This window comes from Condylura cristata, unplaced genomic scaffold, assembly GCF_000260355.1.
Source record: "Condylura cristata isolate star-nosed mole 26May11 unplaced genomic scaffold, ConCri1.0 scaffold00026, whole genome shotgun sequence".
In the NCBI taxonomy this organism is placed as follows: domain Eukaryota; kingdom Metazoa; phylum Chordata; class Mammalia; order Eulipotyphla; family Talpidae; genus Condylura; species Condylura cristata.
In genome coordinates, this window is record NW_004567127.1 from 22036153 (window position 1) to 22041038 (window position 4886).

The following is a 4886-nucleotide window of genomic DNA, read 5'->3' on the forward strand; positions in this document are numbered from 1 at the left end:
TATATAAACACTTTGTCTTAAAGAATTAGATGCTTCCTCTCCCATGGCCTGGCACCAACTGAGGCCAAAGTCCAAGTATTTAAAATGGGACTTGGAGTCCCACGATGTGAGAACAGAGAAACTAGTAATTCACGACAGAGGAATAGGGACTAATATTTACTGAAAGCTAGTTCATGCCAGATATTGTGGTAGTCGCTTTAATGTATGTTTTTAAATTTTAATTAAAAAAAATTTTGTTGATGGCCCCTCCCTGGTGGCACAGCAGGTTAAAGCACAGCACTAAGAAGCTAAAGCCACTTCAGCATGAGTTTGATTCCCACCCACCCTGGAGGTGACCACATGGCGCAGCCAGACCTCTAGTGACCTGCCAGCTGCTCCCCTCAGTAGTTCATTTCATTTATCTGCCTGTTCTGCTCCCCACTCTGTCTCCTCTCGCTGTTCCTGGACCTCTGGCCTGTACCCTTATGCCCTATTTCTGAATGAATAAATAAATAAATCTTAAAAAAATTTTTTTTGTTGATAATGAGCATTGTTTTATATCCCTGTTAATTTTTTCACAGTATAGATTTTTCTCCCCCTGTGTGTAGTCATCAAACCAAATCACCCATAGTCCTCAACCATAATCTGTTATGTTCTCATCCCTCTACCCCCTAAGTTTTCTCCCTATTGTTTTTTTTTTTAACCTGTGAGATCAGTGCTATCAATTAAGAACAATACTGTGCCAAATCACTGCCTGTGTCTAGCTCAGATTTCATTCCCTCCTCTCCTGCTGAGGATGTGAAATTCCCACATTTTAGCTTGGAATATGATTGCATGGAATAAGGACAATATACTCACATCTCTATTCCATTTAGGTGAGTTCACATTACTAACCTTCCTCTGTAAGTAGCACATTACTCTCTGGCCAGTGGGATTTAATAAGTGTCTGCCAGCCCGCCAGGAAATTTCCTTAAGAAACCACAAACTCTTGCCTTTCCTCCTTGTCTTTTCCCCTTCCTTCCTTGGCCCTTTCCACTACCTGGAACTTAGATTTACACAGCTCCATCTAGAACTATGAAATTGAGGACCTCTTCTGCTGTATGAATCTAAAAGACAGCGACAACCAGATATCTAAAGACGGTGAAGTCTACCTTCTCTGAATTGTCTCTTTATAAACTTTTTTTTTTAATGTGAAGGAAAGCAAACATCACTTTGCATAAGCCATTTCTCTTTGCAGTTTCTGGCAGGTCATCTTAATTCATCCAAAGCAATGGTGTAAGATTCAAACCCATCACCCTACAAAGTTCATGGTCTTAGGTAGCAGCATGAAGAAACCCTACCTATAATTTGCAATAAATTTGAAGGAGCAGAAGAGTGAAAATTCTGAAAAGGAGTTTGACAAGAAATAAGGTTTGAATATGTTCTCAAATCTGCATACCTGAGAAACAATCAGAAGAGAAATGCTTAAAGCTAGTTCCCACCAGAATAGGGCAGAGGGAGAGCTCAGTCACCTGCCAGGGAACTAGAAAAAGAAGAGAAGATCAGCAGCTGGTGGCTTCTTTGAAAGAGGCTTGGGCTGAGGAGTAGGCATTGTGGAAGGAAGCCCTGGAAATGGCCACAAGATAAGACAGACAAGGAGAACTACAAAGGATTCAAACTGAAGAAGCAGGAGATGAAGTTCAAAGATACACAGTCTGCAAAGAGACGAACAGAATCATGTGACACATATCAAAGAGCACAAAGGTCAAAGAGGCAAAAGGAAAAGGGCAAGGTTAAAGCCCTGACAATTCATTTTTATTCATTCTTTTTACCAGGGTTCACGACAGCACTGAAGAAATGAATTTAAATTATGTTGCAATTGAGTAGAATCCTAATGAAAGAAGTCATAGAACAGGGAGTTTATTATTATCCTTTGTTCGATTTCTAAATGAACAGCAGTGAGAAGAACTTAGTGAGATTCAGTCATTGCAGTTAAGCCTAATTTTATTTAAGATCAACCCTACTGATCTAGAAAAGGAAAAATAAGTTATTTCTACTGACGACATTATTTTAAACACCAGCATAAAACTATGAAGGAAGTTTAAAAATACAGATGGGAAATAAAATGAAAATAGGCAATAGGAATAAATGAAAAGGCAGCAATACAAAAACAAATATGATTACAAATGAGAATGCATTTTACCCAGGAGTACATAAATACTACCCTATTATTGGGCCTCCCAAACCCCTCTGGGTGCCCACAGGTCTGAACTGTTTGCTGTACCACCTAATACCCTGGAGTCAGGCCACAGTGTGGAATGGGTTTCCTACATGCGATATGACAGAACCCACCCACCAGGCCTGGGGTGAACTTCAGCTTTGGCACCATTTGTTTCTGATAATTCCAGTGATTGCTGAAAACGAAATTTGAAATTCAGCTACTAAATGAAAATGGGGAGTAGAGTAAACAGCCTGTTTTTTGTGGGTGGTAACAGAAATCAAAAAGGATCATAAAAATTCTCAGCTACTATGCAATATTAGCAAATTAAGTCAAATAAACCCTATGACTATAGCAATCATATTTGAAATACGAAAATATTCAGAGCTTCAGAAAACAAATTAAATTTCAGGTCATAGCAGGGAAATACCCATACAGTCTAAAAAAGCTCAGAGGGATAACAGAATATTATTTGGGGATTGAACAAAAAAATGAACCATTAAATCAGTTAAAGACATAATCAAGAAACTTAAATGCAAAAGCTAAATGCAGTAAGTCAATCCAAAAAAGCTACACACTATGATTCTAACTAGATGACCTTCTGGATGAGGCAAAATTATGAAGACAACCTATGAATCAATGTTTGGGAGGAGTCAGTGGGGAGAAAGTGTTGAGTTGTTGGAGAAGATTTTTAGGGCTTAGATACTAAGATATAGGATCACATTCTAATAAATTCTGGATACATGTTATATGGCTAGCCAAACCCACAGAAAATGTACAACCCCAAGACAGAGCATTAAAGTAAACTGTGGACTTTGGGTGAGGATTATTAATGTAGACTTGGCGATTGCAAGCAATAATGTATCAGGCTGGGGGAGGTGCTGATAACGGGCAGGATGGGCATGAGGTGGGGACAAGGAGTAGATGGGAAATCTTTGCCCTTTACTCTCTGTTTTGCTGTGAACTTAAAACTGCTCTAAAAAATAAAGTGAATTAAAAAGAAGTGGAGGACCAGGTATCCTTTTCAAATTATACTTATCAGGGCTTGTTTCATTTTAATGAGTGTCAGTACTTTCATTTTGAGGATTATGAAGAATGAAACAGTAATGGCAACTTGTTTTTAAAATGTACATTTAAACAACTATTTAAATAATGGCATTCCAAGTGTGAATATAGTCATGTTAGGATGGGCATGCTGCAACAGCTTTCCAAATGAAGACAAACAGAACAAGTGTCAAAGAACAGTAAATTTAGTTTCAACTTGTAGAGTCGTATTTGTTTGTTGCTATAATTTCAAAAGATGGGGGACAGTAAGTACCAGAAAAGTATCATGACTCAATTGTAGGTTCCAGGACAACTTGACCCCCTTTCACTACCTGAGTTGAGAGTAACAGCTGACATGTTAGGGCTTATATTCTTAAATCACACCGTCCCAGTTACTTGAAGGATTAGCTGACGATTTATAATCTCCCCCATATAAAATGGAGTTCCACTAGAAAAGCCAGAGGCAGAAGAACGTCACTTAGGCACCCATAACTCAAAGAACAATTTGGGTTCTCAGGAAGTGCAACTTGAACATATGGAGGACCCTGGAATTATTAAATAACACTGCAGCTGGACTTTCGTGTGTTACAAAAGGTGACAGCACAGTGATAAAATAAAATGGACTATTTAATTTCCTCTTAGAAAGCAGTAAACAAATTGCCTACGTTAAGCTGGTGGCCATTCACATTGTAAGTTTTTGATAGTGACATTTCAGGTAGCTTTTAAAAGTCCCTAGGGAAGGCGAATTTATTCAAGGAAGTTCACGTGTTGATTTTTGCTTTTAAATTTAGGTTTGTCCTTTTCTTGGGGGAGGGAGGCAGAAGGGGTGCTGTGAGCGAATCTTTCTGACCACAAAGAAGTCTTCTATAAATGTTATCTGACTCAAGGCAACCTATGGACTTTGGGGGGTCAGTTGAGGACACAGAGTAATGAGCCAGCACCGAGCCTCCTCACGCCTGACCTCCTAGCACCTGCTCCACGAGGAGAAGGAAACTCTGAGCTTCTTTCTCTAAATGGGTATGGGTTGCCCTTCCTCCTGCAAGCAAGCAACATCACCATCAAATTGCAGGCGAACAAGTATCCAAGCAGCAGAAAAATGTTTGTCAACACACAGCGCTAGGGTAGGGGGCAAACGACGAGGACTTAACGTACACGTCCTCCAGAGCGGTCTGCTCACCTATGAAGCGCGAGACCCCCGGCGGGGAGCTCCGAGACCCCCGCAGGGAAGCGCAGAACCCTGCTCGCGCATCGCCCGAGTGCTCACGCTCTCGCGGCAGCTCTGCAAGTGCGGGATCCAGCCGGGCCCGCGTCGTCGCGGCCACCCACGGCTGTTGCCCCGAATGACCCCAGCACCCAGGAGAGGTCCCCTCGGGGGGGATCGCTCCCGCTCCGCCCGAGAAAGGACGCCGCGAAGCCGCGCCCACCTCTCGGGCCGAGCCACCTGCCCGCAGGCCCGGCTCGCAGGTGAGGTGCGGACAGGTAACCGCACCTGCTCGGCCAACCCCACCTGCTGCGTCCCCTCGCCGGTCATCCGCCTCCACCTCCTAGGTCGGCTCAGCGCCTCCTGGGAGACCAGGGGCCGTCCGGCGCCTACCTACCTGCGGGACTCCAGCCCTGGGCGCCGGCACTCCCCGCGGAGTGCGCCCCGCGCCGCTCGGGGCGCGCC

At 43.1% G+C, this 4886-nt stretch overlaps 1 protein-coding gene across 2 annotated transcripts in view; it reads right to left on the reverse strand.

Annotated features, from left to right (window-relative positions):
- The window catches only part of LRRC8B (leucine rich repeat containing 8 family, member B), a 68557-nt gene extending 63679 nt beyond the window's left edge, over window positions 1-4878 (reverse strand). The window contains exon 1 of one of the 2 annotated variants that reach the window (XM_012730158.1): window positions 4819-4878. The gene's annotated coding sequence lies outside the window, so the exon portion shown is untranslated. The remainder of the gene's footprint in view (window positions 1-4818) is intronic. The other variant, XM_004689794.2, reaches the window with a different exon arrangement.
- Between the last annotated feature and the right edge of the window lie 8 nt (window positions 4879-4886).